Source organism: Crinia signifera, chromosome 9, assembly GCF_055691185.1.
Source record: "Crinia signifera chromosome 9, ASM5569118v1, whole genome shotgun sequence".
NCBI lineage: Eukaryota > Metazoa > Chordata > Amphibia > Anura > Myobatrachidae > Crinia > Crinia signifera.
This window is the reverse complement of record NC_139225.1, coordinates 118,974,535-118,992,537: the sequence shown is the minus strand read 5'-3', so window position 1 is coordinate 118,992,537 and position 18,003 is coordinate 118,974,535. Positions and strand designations below refer to the sequence as shown.

General features: G+C 44.8%; 1 protein-coding gene across 1 annotated transcript in view; it reads right to left on the bottom strand.

Moving 5' to 3' along the window:
- LOC146035891 (sodium- and chloride-dependent neutral and basic amino acid transporter B(0+)-like) overlaps positions 1–11,282 on the bottom strand; it is a 99,893-nt gene extending 88,611 nt beyond the window's left edge. Inside the window, exons 1-2 of the mRNA XM_083159587.1 lie at positions 11,194–11,282; positions 6,758–6,847 (exon numbers count right to left, since the gene is read on the bottom strand). The gene's annotated coding sequence lies outside the window, so the exon portion shown is untranslated. The remainder of the gene's footprint in view (positions 1–6,757; positions 6,848–11,193) is intronic.
- Between the last annotated feature and the right edge of the window lie 6,721 nt (positions 11,283–18,003).

The following is an 18,003-nucleotide window of genomic DNA, read 5'->3' as shown; positions in this document are numbered from 1 at the left end:
GGCACTATGGGGGCATATCTGGCACTGTGGGGGCATATGTGTCTCTGGCACTGTGGGGGCATATGTGTCTCTGGCACTGTGGGGGCATATGTGTATCTGGCACTGTGGGGGCATATGTGTATCTGGCACTGTGGGGGCATATGTGTCTCTGGCACTGTGGGGGCATATGTGTCTCTGGCACTGTGGGGGCATATGTGTCTCTGGCACTGGGGACATCATTGTGCAGTGTAATGGGCATCATGGTATGGGGCGTAATGGGCATTACGGTGTGGGGAGCATTGGGTAATTGCCATCACAGTGTGGGGTGTAATGGGCATCAAGGTGTGCGACATAATGTGTAATTAGCATCACAGTGTGAGGTGTATTGAGTAATTAGCATTGCGGTGTTGGGCGTAATGTGTAACTGGCATCACGGTGTGCAGCATAATGTGTAATTGGCATTACGGCATATGGCTTTATGTGTAATGGGTATTACAAAGTTTGCTAAAATGTGCAATCTGCAGGTACGTAATACAATCATGGTACAGGCCATGCCCCCTTATGATAGACCACACCCCTAAATTTTCGACGCGCCTCCGGCGCGCACAAGCGTTACGTCTTCTTAATGGTTAGGGAGGGTGTGTGTGTTTGGGCCTTATTCTAGTTCACTCTTTCTGACAAAATCCTTCTTGGATGGACAAAACCATGTGCACTGCAGGTGGGGTAGATGTAACATGTGCAGAGAAATTTAAATTTGTTTGAGTTATATTGTTTCTGTGCAGGGTAAATTCTGACTGCTTTATTTTTACACTGCAATATAGATCTCACTTTGAAGTATAACCCAGCCCAAATCTAATTCTCTCTGCACAAGTTACATCTGCCCCACCTGCAGTGCACATGGTTTTGTCCATATAAGAAGGATTTTGTCATAAAGAGTGAACTAGAATAAGGCGTGCGACACTGCGAATTCCTACACCGGGTGACACCAACCCTAGGGACGCCACTGCTCACATTGATGACCACACCTACCAGTGGCTGACCACACCCCTTCAGTGGGCCCCTGCGGCTATATTTCCCTGGTGGGCCCTAAATGCCCCAGTCCGACACTGCTCCCTCCCATCCATTCGTCTATGCTCCTTCCATCCATTTATGCTCCCTCTCTTCCATCCATCTATGCTCCTTCCTATCCAGCCATCTATGCTCCTTCCATCCGTCCATGCCCCCTCCCATCTGTCTATACACCTTCCGTCTGTCTATGCTTCCTCCCATCCATCCGTCTATGCTCCTTGCATCCATCTATGCTCCCTCCCTTCCATCTATGCTCCTTCCTATCCAGCCACCCATGCCCCCTCATATCTGTCTATGTATGCTCCTTCAATCCGTCCGTCTGTCTATGCCCGCCCTTTTTTGTCTGTGTATGCCTCCATATGGTACTCTGTCCATTCATATGTCTGTCCAAGCCTCCCTTGTCTATCTCTCCATCAATGCCTCTACCCCCAGCTCACTATTTTTCCCTCTCTCTTGTTCCTGTATTTTTTGCTCTCTAACACTGTCTCTGTTTCTCTCATTCCATCTTTTTCCATGAAGACACTCTCTTTTACTGTCTCTTACTTGCTCCTCTTTCTCTTGTAATGATAAAGGTTGGGGGGGGGGGCTTATTAAAATTTTGCTATGGGGCCTGCAAAGTTCTAGTTACGCCTCTGCTGGGACCGCTTGGTGATACATTTGATACATGGGGGCCCTGGGCTGAGCGATATTACTTAGCACAGATAGGTCAGCACACAGCGATGTACCAGCAATGTGTGCTGAGCGATGCGGCGAGAGAACTCTGGTGATGACTAGATTTATTCTGCATGCAGTACTATAAAACTAGTCAGGCGATAGTGACGCCCGGGACCGCACATCACAGTTGCCGGGGGCCAGACATACGGAGCGATCCATGCTTAAAGTGATCTAGTCGGAGCATTTAGAAATAGGGCTACAATCCCCTTGTGTATGCTGCAATAGTGCAAAGCTGTTCCCCCTAGAAAGCCACTTGCCATACATTGGGAATGAATTATACTGTAGTTGGATGTTACTGCACAGCAGCTGCGTCTTTGTGCACGGATGCTGTGCGATAATATAATAATGCCACAGGAGGAGTCTTGCACAAGTAAACTCCGCTGTTGCGTCTGAAGCCGCTGCAATGAGTCCATCTATATGAATAAGCCCTCTACGTGAGTGACCTTCATATTAATAATGGGCAGAAAATTTGTGCTGCTGTAGCCAGTGAAGCTGCATCCAATGATGCTACCATTGGCTTCAGCATGCCCAGAAAATGGAGCTGACGGGGCTCCTTGTTTTCTGCATGGCTGCCTTTTGCGGTCTCCAAATGCTGGCAGCTTGTCAATAATGCTGCGTCATGTGTCATCGCACCCCTGGACCTGCACATGCAGATAGGAAAACATTGGAGACATACATATGGAGCCTCTCTCATTCAAAGCCTGCAGTCGCCAGAATGTCCCTGCTGGTGAGCGTTGGCTGACAGGGACTCCATTATACTGGGACACGAGCGTCTCACACGCACGCGCATCCCAGTCATACGGCGGCTAGGCAGGACCCTGCTCGTCTCTGCTTCAGGGAGATTGGCAGGGTTAGGGGGGGTGCGGGGGGCAATCGATCGGGACCGGTGGCGGAGACCAACGGGGAGTTCTGTCGGGAATGGGGCATGCGAGCATCTTTTGCGCGTGTGCCCCTTCCAAAATTAAATGTGTAAACAGATGGTGCCAGCTTAATTTAGCCTCCTGGCATAATGGGTGCACCCACCAGCTTGCAAGTGCGCCAAAGTCGCACTCGTGACATTGAAAATACATGAACCGGCATTCTGATTTGCGGGTGCGACTTGCTGTACCCATATCTGTATAGGATATTTTTTTTACTTAAATACTATTTATTAACAGTTACTAATATAGCGCAGCCAGGATTTTTAAGAGAGGGGGAAGCCCGTGCGCAGCCTCTTCTGTCCGGTCCTCCTCCTAGCTGCTGGCAACTGCTAGAGCACTCAGACCCTACTGCGCATGTGCCAATCTCTGGAAAAAAAGGTGCGGCAGTCATTTTTCCAATGATTTCCAAATCGCTGCTGTTGACGGCAGTCAGACTCTACTTTGCATGCACCATGAATGGAGACATTTTTCCAGTTATAACCACAGCAAAGCGGCAGATGTCCCGGGACTCTGAGACAGCATAAAAAGGTTGCAGTGCATGTGGTGTGGGCCCCATTCGAACTCGTATGCACCGCACCCCTTTATAATTACGCCACTAAGAGCAGCATATTCCATTGCACCAGGGCCGGTGCAAGGATTAGTGACGCCCTAGGCAAAATGTCAGAATATTTCCCCCCCTCCCCCCAATTATCCCCTTCCTAGACAGTAAGGTGAAAGTTCATATATATATATATATATATATATATATATATATATATATATATACACACACACACACACACATACATGCACGTGTGCATACCATCCCCCACACTGTACACCTGACCCCGTCCCACACAATGTACATCCTATCCCCACACTATACACCTGACTCCACCCCCACACTGTACACCTGACCCCATCCACCCACACTGTACACCTGACCCCATCCACCAACACTGTACACCTGACCCCATCTCCCCACACTGTGCATCTGACCCCATTCCACACACTGTACACCTGACCATATCCCCCGTACACCTGATCCCAATCCCCCACATTGTACACCTCATCCCTTCCCCCCACACTGTACACCTGATCCAATCCCCCACACTGGATACCTCATCCCCTCCCCCCACACTGTACACCTGACCTCATCTTCCCACACACTGTATCTGACCCCATTCCACATGCCACACACTGTCCTCCCTGTCACACCCAGTCCTCATCCATGCACTGTATATCCATGCACAACAATAGCAGCTGGAAAGGTGAAGGCACCAAGAGTTGTGTTCTGTCTTCATTCCTCACAGCTTGCTAGCAGACGGCTCCTCTGAGGTTGAGATGTTCCTATGACTCATCGTCATGTTGCTTTCAACAGCAGCCTCAGCACAGTGCCTGCTGCAGGATGTGTATGCAGCATGAGTGTGGCTGCAAGCATATAGCTGTGCCCCCACAGCTCTAAACATATTTAGACCCCTCACTAGCTTGCATACAGTACATTAAAAGAAGGATGACTTCCTTCATTTTTTCAAAATAACAGATGTAACAGCGCCCTCTAGTGGCCAGCGCCCTAGGCAGCTGCCTAGGGCTGCCTAGTGGTAGCTCCGGCCCTGCATTGCACTTTACAGTTGGAGCAGCAGTATGTTTCTTGGCTATATGTACGCTGACTTGCCTTTCTGTACATTACCATCAGTGAGAGAATAATATACAGTATACACGTGTCATCTTTACATAACTCATAAACTGGTGGGAGTGCCCCTCATTGGCAATTTATGGCAGAGTGTGAGACTTTATGGCAGTATCTAGCAGGCTGTTGGCGTTGAACAGGACAGAAGTACACATGTAGTTTAAAAATTAAGTTTTCAAATGGATTTACTGGGCTCATAAAAGGCATCAGTAACTAAACGCATGCTGATTACAGGTCGAATGATTCCCGAACCCTAGCAGTATCGGTGCATTTAGAAATATAGTATCTACAACAGGCATGTAATCTCTTATTTTACTGCTGTTCTATAGTTTGCATTTAAGACCATGTTTGTAGTATTGAACCACATCAGGGGTGAAACATCCTAAGTAAATACCATATTCAATTTGGACTATAAATGGGGACATTATTCTTAAAATTAGTTTTTAGAGTTTGCAGCCTCGTCTTATGTTACATGTAGATGCATATTTCCCCAGGGGCAGTAAGGTGTGGCAGAAGTAATTAGGTAATAAGGATATTATTTGGATAGATTAGGGAAAGAGACTTTGTCCCAAATGTTCTGCCCTAAAATGGACAGTGATCTGCAGATAGGAGTATATTTCTTCCAGGTGAAAGGTCAAATATCAAAACATTTTGAGTTATGGCTTCTGCTTCAGCACAATCAATTCCTACTTAAGATTGAGTACACATAATAAGGTTTTTTTTTCGGCTATAAAAATTCTGTACATTTTGTTCCAAATAACAACAAATAAAGATGACATATAAACATTACAAAACATACTAGCTATAAAGATGTAGGCCAGTTCTTGTAAACCACTTAACATTTCTTACTGTGATTATTAGATCAGAACAAGGGTGTCTAGTGTACAGGATAAGTAATGGGTGCAATGTATGTGTGTACGTATTTGAGGGGGGGGGGGGGGGGGGTGTTAGGACCAGTCTTTTGGCAGAAGAATGGGGGAGCCAGAACCTGGTAAATAAAATGCTGCTAACCTTTGGAGCAGAAGCTACATATACTGCTCCGCCCTTAGTGATGTTGCTGGGAGTGATGGAGGTGATGGTGTTGCGGTCTATCACTGACACTTGTCACTGTTAGTGGGAGTGGTCTGCACTCAGGCTGGACCAATTTAAAATATTTTTTTGTCCACCTGCCATCTCCCAACTGGTCTAGTGGTGGCCATGGGCCTTCTCTATGGCTGCATTATTTACTCAGCACTTTATTCAGCACTTCTAGAGGACCAATACTCTGATCACCAGTGTTGCAAGGGCTGATGGGAGTTCTGTGTGCAACGGACCACGACACAATTTTATAGACCAGGTATCATAAGAAGTGTCTCTTTGGAGGCAGTTGACTTGTGGGTCAACCACCTCCAAAGACTTGGAGTAGGTTGTGACCTGATGATGATGATAACAGCCGCTAGATGCATCCTATTTGCCGAGAGTGTCTAAGACACACCCAATTATGCAAATATAATATAATTGCTGAGGGTGATAGTAGGATTACAATGGACTGAATACTTATAGAAAAAAAGCACGATTTCTACTTTGTTTAGGAAGGAGAAGGCTGTTACGCTTTGAGGGTCTGATGCAGCAAGGCTCGCTAAGCAGCGGTCGTTCGCTGCTTAGTGAGCCTTAAAATGCCTTCTGCCTCCTGGCAGAATGTCGGGTGATGTTAGTCGCTTGCCCCCGGCAGGCATCGGCCCACCCACGTTCCCAGGGGAACACTCAGAATTTTCATAGGGATGCCCATAAAATGCTGGGCGTTCCCCTTCTCCTGCCCTGCTTCTACCCCCGTCCCTCCCTTCCCGCAACTTGCTGAAGCCGGGGTTTGCACGTGTGCAGAAATGCGCACGCGCAAACCCTGACCATCGGGGCTGGGGACAAATTCGGGTTGCTACGAGCTATCCTGAATCGGCCCCTTAATGAGGTCAGCAATGTGATATTCTGGTAAGAGTAGAAAAGGAAGTGCAACTATTTGAATTCCAACACAAAATTTGTCAGTTCAATTTTAGAATTTTGAGTGTGATTTGAAATATAGTGGAAAAACAAAAATACATTTGAAGACTTATTTAAGGACCTGTTCAGATTGTTATACAGTACATTAGATTAATAATCTTGGCATGAGATGGAGCTGTAGGGCCCCACTCCCTCTTGCCCAATACAAAGTTGAGCCTGGGGAGGGGTTGTGAACAGCATTTGGGGTGAAAGTTTAAATGAAAAATAAACCAGCAAGGGAAATACCAGATTAAGGCCCAAATGGTCACTGGACGAATGTAATGATAAGAGTTCTTCAGTGTGTCGTGGGTAGCTGTGAGAATGGGTTTTGCCAGCTCAGGTAGGAAAGGCACAACACAGAAGAGATCATAAATGAAAGTATACGACCACTTACCTGGCAGCTCATATTCTGGACAGACGCATCCCCACTATAGTGTTTCAGGAGCCTTGCCAGGGATCAGAGTCCATACCCAAACTTGCATTGCTGTGCAAAGTAAATACACTATGTAATCACAAGTTTAATAGTTTAAGATCTCTCAGTATACAAAAAAAAAAATAAACATTCCAAAAACTACATTCCAAAAAAGTTATTTATTAATTACTCTGACCAACACTGATTTTATCAACAATAATATTATATTGATTTTGGGCAACTTTTGTGGTGCAGATTCCAAATATAATATTACATTTTCTAGATTGGCCCAAAACTTTTATCTGCACTGGGAAAACAAAAAACCCTCAATAGACAATGCAAACCGTTCAATGGCACCTTACAGTTGGCAATCACTTATAGTATAAAACGAAGTACAATGTTCTACAATGATCATGGGGTAAACAGAATATTCACCTGTCTCACTCAGAGCTGAGGCACCAACAGTCCAGGTAATTGGAGAGGGCGTGGCCAATGCAGGTAGGTGTGGCCAGCCCACCTACATATAGAATTAAAATATATATATATTTTGCTGCCGCTATACAGTGGGCCTCCAGCGCAAGGACTGATGGGTGCTGGCTTGTGGCAATTGGGTGCGATAACTAACCCCCCACCGCCAGGGCCTGTGTAAGGCTTCTCAGCACCCTAGGAAAAACTTCAACCTTCTCCCCCGCCCCATACTGCCACCAATAACCATTTTCCAAACCTTTAACCTAACATTCCAGAATGGCAGGGGGGACTCCCAAAAATTGAGTGGTCCTCCAAGCCCCACAGGAAGGTGGGCAAGTCCCCTGCTTTACCTGGAGGCCCCCAGCATCCTCTCCTTGCCACTCACAACAGAGTACAAGAGAAAGGGGACAGTAAAGTAGGGAAGTATGCCTCAAGGGAAAGTATGGAGGTGAGGTCTAGAAGTTCCACTGCCGTCACCTGCATTAAGTGCAACAAGGATCCTCATAGACAGCCTTGATTTTTTGGCGTCCCCCAGATCCTGGTGCCCTTGGCAACTGCCTTAAGCTGCCTAATGGTAGAGCCGGCCCTGCCCGCCGCATATTTCACACATGGAGAGAGGAGTAACTGTGCGTGGAGAGTTGAATCTGATGGACGTAAGTATTTTTTCTACCTCAACTACTATGTTACTATGAGAGAGTCAGCTGCAGCAGCAGTTACTCCTCTCTCTCCCCATCCCAAGTGCGCCTTTGCTGTATATAAAGTCAGAAGGGTGAAGCAGAAACCAGGCCCCCTCCATTAGTCCTGGGCCATGGTGAAGAGTACCTGCTCCCCCCACCCTCCTCGACGCCACTGTTCTCCCTTCTAGTATGTACTGGTAGTTTCCAGGGGAGGCTCCAAAGGGAGGGAATGAAGAACCGAATAAAATACAATGTTGGAAAACCATTACTTTATTCATTATTTTGATCTATATCTATATGGAACTTGTGGACAATCTAATGTTATAGGCTCTACACCACTATTGGGGAGTGATTTGTGGGTATTGTTTCCTAGCCCTCAGGAAACCTAGTGGTGAAGCAGCCAAAATTGTGTTATATACAAATTGTGTCATCTATAATTTGTCATATCTGGTAATACTAACGTATAAGCGCCTGAGAAGTATTGGGATATATACAGTATATATATATATATATATATATATATATATATATATATATATATATATATATATATATACCAATCTTTATCTATTTTTATGATTTTAATCCTAAAACCGAAACACTTGAGTTTGGTTTTGCCAAAAACAAATCATGATGATGAACCAAAGCAATGAGGGTCCACGCTCATCTCTATTAATTACAATGCACAAGTGACATATTAGATAGACAATTTAGAGCTCACATTCCACTTGTGCTTAAACTCAATGACACAAATAGTTTCTACTCATCAGCATTAATATGTGTAATACTCCATTGCGCAGGTATAGGTTATAACAATATTTGAAATGCAAGGAAGATTTATTTAAGAACCTGTTTGGGCAGATAATTTATTGCTAATACCTCCGGCAATCTTTTATCTACAACCCAGTGCACCGATTTGGCAGGATCATATTTTATGTTTCCAGTAAGAGTATCTGCAATGGAAAGACTTGGCTTCTCGATCTGTATGGTGACCTACCAGGGGATGTTTTATATAACATTGCAGGAAATGCATTCAGAAGGTATGGTATTTTCTAGAACTGTCATTAGCAGGGTGTGTGGTGCACACGGGCCCCTGGCTCTGTACCAATATAAATATATACATTTCCTGAGCCCTGTGTCAGCTGGCCTGGCACTACAGAGATATCACAGGGAAAATGGTGCAGATTTTTCCCAGGAAATTTGCGCATACACACACACAAAGAATATGTGACAATACATTACACACACATAAATAAAAACATATACATACACAACTTATCTTACCTACATGCATGTTTTTTTCCTGCAATTTCTGCAGCATTGTGGGTATTTTAAAATAGGTGCAGTGTTTGCAGAGTTAGTATTTCTAATGCACCAAATGTCGCTGAGCTTTCCTGCATTCAGGCTTTATTAAACGGACCATTTACTGAAGTCTCGCAGAAATGGGGACAATTAGTTTAATAAATGGGCCCCTAAATAATCACACAAGTTAAAGCCTTATCTAACTCGTGCCAGGATATAATTTGTGCTGCTGCTCTAGAACTCTGATGAACCCATTGACTCCAGGTTATCCGATCCATAGTCGGAGGGACACAGGTAAGCAGGAAATAAAGTTCACAAAACTACTCTCCTGGTCATTCTCTCCTTACAAAACAGTTAAATCCCTGAGTGTGTTCTCTACTTACATTTGCGTAAGTTGTATTAACGCTCTGTATTATTGTGTAATGTTCCCAATGTTCTATTTGCTCACATAGTAAATATATCCTGTGAATAATTGTAATGCTTGGTGCCCCTGAGTCACCTACATTCTCATATGAGTGTCACCTTACTATTGTAGATGGGGAGGGTTCCAGGCTTTCAGACACTGCAATAATTGACTGAGTTGTTTTGCAATGTATGTAGTGTACATAGAGAAACAATACTGCAAAGAAATGTGTGTCTTGGCATTAATAGGGCAGCAAGCGGTGTCTATTATAGCAAGGAATACATTTGCATAAACATGTGAGAAATGAACAGGAAATTATTAGAAACTTTAATTCCAAAATGTGTTCCTGATGTCCTCCTTCAGTTTTTGCAGCGACATTTGGTCTACCTTAAGCCTGTTTGAGAGTTGTTAGCCTTTAGGCCTACAGTATTTCTTGCTGGCTTGCCTTTCTGGGTGGACAAAGACATTGAACTACAGTAGTCACCTGTTCAGCAACTCATTCCCTCTGTCCTCCTACCTTATCTCTTTCCGGGCTCAGTATGATTACCCAACATTCAAAATACAGACGATGAAAATACCAGCAAGCATCCCCCTCCAGTGTTGCAGGAAGCCTGGCAGTGGGAGAGAAAGGGCAAGCTGCCGCTGCAGCACAGCCTCTCTCCCCAGCTCAGCAAACGCTGCTCCATGCTATGCTGGGGAGAGAGGCAGCTGCAGCAACAGCCTGTCTTTTCTGAATGAGCGGGTGTCCCGCCCCCCGCTCGGCCGCCAGTGCCCCTTATATATTCCGGTGCTCAGCAGCGCTCCTGAACATACCGGTGTTCTGCTTCCCATCGCATGGCTTGCTGCGTTCGCCTTGCTTCGGGCACGGTGCCTCACTGCGCTCGGCACACTACTATAATCTAATTCTATGCCCACTTGGAACATTAAGAACAAGTCGGTTTCAAAGAATAAATCACGAACAATGTCGACATTTGAAACATTGGAATTTTGACAGTGTCAGCAGTTTGACCATGATGGCATAATGAATGTCAGCATTTTGAATGTGTCATTATTTTGACTGTCTGTCAATGGTTGTCGGTATTTTGACTGTGACAGCCTCCCCTCTTCCCAGTTCACCTCCCACTCTTCCAACCAATCTTTTCCATTTTACTGGGGCCACGGTACTGGTTCCTCGAAAATGCAGTGGCAGCTCCAGAGGTGGGGCTGCAGCAATGTCAAAATGTAAAATATGGGAGCAACCAACGGTCAGCCCAAACTGACTCATTGGTAGTTGGAGTGGCTCCCCTATTTGAACTCAGGCTGCACTGGATCCCCTCCTCTCTAGCCGCCACTGGCAATTTCCCTTGTAGCCTGTGGTCCCACTTCCAGCTGCTGTGGGGACCGCTTACATCACCACTTCTCCCAGCAGCTGTGATTGCAGGAGGCTGTAGCTCCCATAGGGATGCATCCGGTGCTCCAGGTGCGCCATACAGTATGTGACATCATGTTTTTGGGGCAGATTTAATCCTTTCCCATATAATAAAAAAGTTTATTGGCAGTGTATAGTGCCAGAGTATTACAGCTCATACCTGTTCTTCAGTCTGGTTCTGTTAGATCTCCCATTGTTATTCCCAGTGTTCTGATCAGGTCCATCTGACAATTCTTCTTGTCTATTTCTTTAATCAAATGAAGGATACAAATCAAACCAAAGTGTGCAATTAAACCCCAAGTGCTGCTAAGTTCTTATGCACAAAGTAATGGTCCAAAAAACATTACTGGAGAGATACAGTGGTAAATGGAATAAATGCACACATACAACCAGTGCTCGGGGGTAACCATAAGGACAATACAAATCTTAACAAATACCACACAATTGGGTTAACCATCCTTCCAGGGTCCCTGGATTATATTCAACAGAGTCCATAATCTTATTGGTCAATGAAGTAATGTGACCTATATGGAGGTTCTCCACCATGGGAGATAAGGAAAAGACAGAGGATAGTGCAAATAACTCCTTTACACAAAATATTTAAATTAAAAGATTGCACTTACAATGTAATGACATGACACATATCCACAGCAGAACATCAGGCAGGTGGTCAGCGTCCAAAGGTGGTATCCTAAGTCAAGTGTCCAGTCCGGAACAGGAGGCAGCCAGAGGAGAAATGGTGCCCGCACAGCCAGAGGTCAGCAAAGTGGTGGATAAGAGTCCATGTGGTAACAGCATAACGTTCCGGACTGGACGCTTGACTTAGGACACGGGGCACGCAAAGGGCTGGAGCAGGGGAACGCCCAGCATTTTATGACTGTCCCCATAAAAACGCTGGGCGTTCCCCTGCTTATGCAGGCGGGTCGATACCTGCTCGGGGCTGGCGGATGACATCACATGAGGTCAGACCCGCCCCCTTTTCAGCAATCTGTGGCCATAATAAAAGTCAGTTTAGACTGACTTTTATAAGCAAACGTGGGAAAAATCATTCGATGGTGAGTGACCTTCTAATTATTCCTCACCCGTGCGGCCGCATTCAAGATGTGTTAGCGTAGCCACTCGCATGTTAGAGAGGGGATTCGTGTGGTGCGGGGCAGGCATTCGGCGGGACAGGGAACATATGCAGCCTAGCGAACAGGTCTGAATCAGGCCCTTGCTTATACAGTATTGCAGGTTTATTACTAAGTCTGTCTGTTATTACCCAGTCTCTTGTTTTATTGCAGTTCTGTTACTGTTTTGATCCCAATTGCATACATCGCATCTTTATGAAAACAGACATTTGTGGGCCTGAACTAGTGGCCAGGGGGTGTGGCCTGCACATCCCATCACTCCTGTGAGGCCACTGCTCTGGGGGCATGACCACCGCTGTGTGAGCTGCTCCCAACCCCCCTCTGTCTGCAGAAACAGACGTCTACTCACTGCAGTGGCAGGCTGGGGGCATTCTGCAGCATGGCAGACTCATTAACAATCCACTGCCAGCACAGTCTATTTGAACTTGCCATTCCGACCACGTGGGGCCGCACATCAGAATTGCAAGCCCCTCAGCACTGTGATTTTGTCAAAATCGTAAAGTTAAGCCAAAGTTGCACCATGTGTATGCCCCTTTAGATACAATATTTATACCATGTTAGATCTACTGTGACTAAGCTGTAGTTTATACAGTGCGTGTAGTTTACAATGACATCACTGTGAGTAAGCCCTAGTTATATATACAGCATTGATGTATGTAGAAGTGTTACAGAGACTGTGTGTACTTCTTTTCCATGCAGGTTTCGCTGCTGGAGGCTATTTACTTATTCAGAAGAAAGTCATTAGTATAAGGATGATATGGTGACATCACAACAGGTGGCAGTAAACCTTAAAACAATATTTGTTTTGTTTTTAGAAATAAATGTAGCAAAATCATACAGGAAAAAGAAACTACAGCTGGCCATGCACCTAAAGATTTATTGAGCAATCAGGCTGGTTGGAACAAAAATCTGGCAGTTTATGGGAACAAATGACAGTTGACCTTTTGCTTTGAAATGCTGAAAAACTGACAAAAACGGACATTTAGATATTACCAGATTGTTGTTCCAACCGGCCATATTGGACAATAAGGGCGAGATGTAATTGGGTGCGATCTTTTAGACAGCTAAAAAAAATTGCACAATATCGCACGTGTTATATGTGCGATTTTCAGACTTTTTTAGTGTTTTCATTGTATTTTTATTGTTTTGGATGCACTGTATTTAAAGTTTGGTATCTGCAAACAGATGCGGTTAGCAATTGTTATTGTGACTGGTGGCATCTTAGCTAGCAGCCAGTATATTTACCGGACCCTGTTGAGATTTCATCTATCGCGATGTAGGTGCTAGTATTCTGACCGCTGACATCCTGTTATACCACCCTACCAAAGTATCTCCAGTATTTCCTTGGCCATCTCGTACTCCACCACCATTCCATAATTCTTTTAGCAAATATCAGACCTATTTTATTGCCAACCCTTGTTTGTAGGCAGTAATATTTGTATTGATTCATTAAAGGTTTGACGTAAATCGGTCAGCATGATCATTACTAATAGGGCTATTTGTGTACTTATTACTGGAACTTACTGGTATCTCCTACCTACAGTATTCAGTGGAAAGCATAGGAATGCAGATTATGGTACACTAAGTGTCTGTACTGGTTTCTTAATTCTTATCACTAATGTCTATAAATGTCTTCTCTAAACCATCCCAAAATAAAATGCCTTAGTCAGAAAAACAAAAAATTCCAACTATTTGCCAACTCAATCAAATCTGTTTTAAAAATACATTTGGCCAGGTTATTATTATAACTTTTACACTGATTTGGTTGTAAAATAAATGTATTTTTATCCCACAGTTGCATTGTTGGGTAAACGTTCTGGCACAGATCCCCCAAAAAAGTTCAGGTTCTTTAAAAAAAATTCCTGTTTATCTGTAGTAAGGCTTTGATAAGTACAGGAATGTGAAGTAAATGGTACACAATGGCTTCTTATGTAAGAACAATTCTGCTTACTTATCAAGAACACCAAATCCTAGAGCAATCCTTCAATAAGGAAATTCGGACAAACTCAACAGTCCAGAAACCTACAGTATGATGAGTATAGTCTCATACAGATAGAGCCAACCTCATTTAGCCCTTTAATAGGATTAAGTGAGCCAGAGCTGTCAGACGTAATCCTATGCTAATCCCCTACTGTATTGTTCTATGTTTTGTATTGCAGCTCAGAACAATAGGCCTTGGTGAGCCATGGCCCTCCAGAGAAGGCTAGTTGAAGAAGGCTCCATCTGTATGTCTATGTGACTTATTGAATGCAGAGCACGCACCTCTTGGATTTACCATGGAGAGAATTACTTGCAAGTGGTTATTCGTCACCTGAGACCATGTTCCTTCTTCAGCTCAAAATTAAGCCATACATGCTTGTGGTGAGACATATACCACTGACGCACCTTCTAACCTGGTGTCATTGAGAAAAGGGTTTCCCTCAGAGTTTGGGTGTGGCTGAGGCGCTCTCTCCTTCAAGTGTGGCATCATACGTCTGGCATTAAAGCACTGTAGTCAAGCCCTCTGCCCTGTGGCATGAATCACAAATCACATTGAGTCATTTGTACTGGTGAATAGGCAAAACTCAGTGTATTGTTCATACAAATGTAAATACACAGATTTCACCACCAAAGGCACGCTCATGAACATTTTTATATAAATGTTTAAAACTATTGTAAAATATAAAATAGTGTTTCATCTAGATAAGTCTCACATGATCATTCTGTGTGAGAAGATTTAGGAGGCATAAAGGAAGATCAAGGTGATATATTCACACGTGATGCCATATCACAATGGGCCTCACACTGAAATACACAAAAGTAACAATGCGGCTATGGATGATCTATACAAGGGATGATAACAGTAACAACGCGGCTATGGATGATCTATACAAGATATGAGAACCGTTACAATGCTGCTAATGATCTAATTGATACTATGGATTCTTCTGCAGTAGAATTGGAAGTATCACTGGGATAGAGAGATTTTCAGTACTTGTTTCCTAGCACGGCGCCCATCGCATCGCATATCATAACACTAAATAAGGTATACGATGGTATGCGATGCATAAAATATGATGATATGCAAATCCCCTAACAAGTTTTAGCAAGTCTAAAAATCTGAGTGTCCTTTCAGTACAGAGGTTGTAAATTGGGATTGATACCAAAATGGTACCAACCAATTCACGTTCCTGGCCCTCCAATAATGGGAGAAAAATAAATTGTTGGTGTTTAGTGATCTACACCAATTAAATATCTACCCAGCTGCTGCACGTGTTGGATGAGCTAGCCCAGCTCATGAAGGTGAACAAGATATGGGGGGGTTTCAACACAATTGCGCTGCTGGGTATAATATAGTATAATGAAAACTCTGAGTCTAGTTTAGGTCCGACCAGAAAGAAATGACACTGGACACGCTTGTAAATTGTATTATTTTATAAATGTAAAAAAGATAAGCACATATACATACACAATAAAACTAAAACATAAAACATGAATATATAAAAACATATAGGGTTAAATCCCAAATAGTAAGGAGTGTCTCCAAGGTTTGATGTGAAAATCCCAATATTGGGGGTAACACAGTTCAGATCCTGAATTGATTATTAAATTGATTATTAAAAATCAGGTAGATCGGGGTTTCCTGCAGTAGCACACGGCCGGTCCCCCGGATCACCATATTGGGGACGCCTGCTGTAGCGCTACTTAGCGCCGACCATACCGCTTCCACTCTCACAGATTTACCCGGCTGTCGGACCCCGCAATTGGGATATAATTCTACTACAGGGTCGAGCTAAACAACATCCATAAAGCTCCCCGATACCTTCAATATATGGGTGAGAAAATTCTAATTACCCTATTGTAACTATTTGAACTGCCTTCCACCTAGTGAATGTTTGCCTACATGCTAAACTGGCATTATTAACACCCTACTGCAGGATACCCCGATCTACCTGATTTTTAATAATCAATTCAGGATCTGAACTGAGTTACCCCCAATATTGGGATTTTCACATCAAACCTTGGAGACACTCCTTACTATTTGGGATTTAACCCTATATGTTTTTATATATTCATGTTTTATGTTTTAGTTTTATTGTGTATGTATATGTGCTTATCTTTTTTACATTTATAAAATAATACAATTTACAAGCGTGTCCAGTGTCATTTCTTTCTGGTCGGACCTAAACTAGACTCAGAGTTTTCTTTATACTATATTATACCCAGCAGCGCAATTGTGTTGAAACCCCCCCATATCTTGTCCTCTCAGTACAGCAACTCTGCCATTTCCATCCAAAAACTAAACTCACTGTACATACAACCTGCAGATGAGCATAAAGGCAGACTGTAGGTCAGGGAAATCACAGGCCCTAAATCAGTCAGTCTACAAGCCCACCACATGTTCCCTCTCTAATTGTGAGGAAATTGCTGCTGAACTCCATGACCGCAAATTGTTGTACAAAGTGCGGCTTCTGCGATATACAGTAACATACTGTAACATGTCAAAAATGCACCCGACTGAGGAGAGGGCCAAGTTATCACCAAATGCATCCATAGCCATGCCATTCCTTATGAGTAAATGATTCATACATCCAAACTGTCCCTATTTAGCTATGGCCCTGATCAAATAACCCAAAAGGTTTTATATATGTGTAGCACAATTATAATACATGACATATACTGTACAATATATGAGGAATGACTGGTGTAGTTGAAAAGAGCATCACTGCTGCTTACTTTATAATAAAGTTGGAATATATGAATTGAAACTGACATCATGTGAGGGAAATTTACTAAGATGTATATTCTACTTCACATGTGATGTTGATATGGGCAACCAATCAGATCCTGTCTATTATCTTCTAGAGCAGTGTTTTTCAGCCACTGTGCCGTGGCACACTAGTGTGCCTTGAGCTGTGCTTAGGGATGCCAATCCCGGGGCGTTTTTTTCAATCCCGGGAATCGGGATTGAAAAATGCTCAATCCCGGGATTCCGGGATTGGCATCCCTAAAAGAAAACCGCCCCTGTCCCCCACTTACTTTAGTGCGGTGGAGCGGGGCTTGCGGCGGCTGTCCCCCATGAGTGGTGGAGCGGGGCTGGCGGCGTCTGTCCCCCATGAGTGGTGGTGCGGGGCTTGCGGCGGCTGTCCCCCATGAGTGGTGGAGCGGGGCTTGCGGCGGCTGTCCCCCATGAGTGGTGGAGCGGGGCTTGCGGCGTCTGTCCCCCATGAGTGGTGGAGCGGGGCTTGCGGCGGCTGTCCCCCATGAGTGGTGGAGTGGGGCAGGTGGTGGCAGCGACGCCGGACGGAGAGGAATGCTGTCACTGTGTGCGGCTGTAAGCGGGTTCTGGCGCCGGAGGTCACGCTGCGCAGGCCACAGCGCTGTACCTCCAGCGCTGAAACCCGCTCGTCACCCCTCCCCTCCAGTCAGTGTCACGGAACAAGTGAGTTCAGAAGTGACAGGGCAGAATGACTGGAATCCTCTCCCCGTCTGACCTCTCTCGGCCGTACCCCCTGTCGGTAACAGCCGGGCAGCGGAACACTTCCGGTTCCGCCCCTGGAAGATGCGGTAGTGGGAGAGTGGAGCTCCGCTGACCAGGCACCCCACACCGCTAACATCACGGCTTGATAGCCTCCAAACTGCCCGCCCGCCACCCTAAACCTCCGCACAAGCCTCCGCTGCATGAAGCGCTACCTCAGCGCTATGCCCAGCAGCACCAGCCGCCAGAAAAGAGACAAGACGCCGGGACCCAAGATGGCGCCGGACGCCATTCCCCGGAGAACAGCACCTGCCTCCCCAAACGCTTCCAGCACAAACAGAGGGGCGCTGACCACTAGCAGCACTGATACACCCATGGAAGC